Source organism: Poecilia reticulata, linkage group LG13 (genome assembly GCF_000633615.1).
Source record: "Poecilia reticulata strain Guanapo linkage group LG13, Guppy_female_1.0+MT, whole genome shotgun sequence".
NCBI lineage: Eukaryota > Metazoa > Chordata > Actinopteri > Cyprinodontiformes > Poeciliidae > Poecilia > Poecilia reticulata.
The window spans coordinates 4505829-4507157 of record NC_024343.1 but is presented as its reverse complement, the minus strand read 5'-3'; the positions used below and the strand labels follow the sequence as shown (position 1 = coordinate 4507157).

Below are 1329 nucleotides of genomic sequence, written 5' to 3'. Positions count from 1 at the left end.
CATTTTGCACTATTGGATCTTAAGAAGGTTCTAAGTAGAGCTTCACAATATTAAAGGAAAAAATCAGTGCAAGAGACAAGAACTTTTGAGGGGAGAATTTTCTGAAAACTGCATTTACACTCAAACATGATTTTTTTCAGCTGATCAAAAGTGTAACACCATAGACTTTAAAAGCAAAAATTTGGATTCCATGTCATTTTCTGTCAAGTCTTTACACTGTCAAGACTTCCTGATGGCAAAAGCAAAAAAGCTCACTGACTTTGAACGTGGTAGGATTGTTGAGCTGCATGAGCAAGGCCTCTCACAACGTGCCATCGCTGCTGAGATTCGATGCAGTAAGACAGTCATTTTGCATTTCTGAGGGATATGGAACAAAAAAGTCAAGTGATTGGCTGTCCGTCAAGACATGGGACGATCCTCTACCCAAATTAAGGCCATTACTGGTGCTGACTGCAGCCCAATAACCATCAGACGGCATCTGCGAGAGAAGGGCTTCAGAAACAAAAAACGTCTTCAAAGGTCACGTCTTCTTCAACGCCACAAAATTGCCCGTTTGGACTTCGCAACGGTGCACCAAACATGGGACATTGAAAGGTGGAAGAAAGTTCTCTTCTCTGATGAGAAAAACTTTTACCTTGATGGTCCTGATGGCTTCCAACGTTACTGGCATGACAAGGAGATCCCACCTGAGATGTTTTCTACACGGCACAGTGGTGGGGGCGCCATCATGATTTGGGKTGCGTTTTCCTTCAATGGAACAATGGAGCTTCAGGTTGTGCAGGGGCGTCAAACAGCAACTGGCTATGTGGAGATGTTGCAGCGGGCTTCCCTCATAACTGAGGGCCCTCGTCTGTGTGGCAATGATTGGGTTTTTCAACAGGACAATGCTGCAGTTCACAATGCCCGCCTGACAAAGGAGTTCTTCCCAGAGAATAACATCACTCTTTTGGACCATCCTGCATGTTCCCYRGATCTAAACMCAATTGAGAACATTTGGGGATGGATGGCAAGGGAAGTTTACAAAAATGGACATCAGTTCCAGACAGTGGATGCCCTTCGTGAAGCCATCTTCAACACTTGGAGCAACGTTCCCACTAGCTTCCTGGAAACACTGGCATCAAGCCTAAACGATTGTTTGAAGTCATCAATAAGAATGTTGGAGCTACTCATTACTGAGTCCTTTTTTTTGACACTTTGATTTCTGTTTTGGGGGTTTTTCGGGGTTTTTTTTAGCTATGGTCTTAATTTTTTTTCTCTTACGCTGATTTCTTCTTTTAACATTGTGAAGCTCTACTTAGAACCTTCTTAAGATCCAATAGTGCAAAATGC

General features: G+C 43.2%; 1 protein-coding gene across 4 annotated transcripts in view; it reads right to left on the bottom strand.

Annotated features, from left to right (window-relative positions):
• LOC103474211 (roundabout homolog 2) overlaps positions 1 to 1329 on the bottom strand; it is a 101346-nt gene that overhangs the window by 10166 nt on the left and 89851 nt on the right. The window lies entirely within an intron of this gene.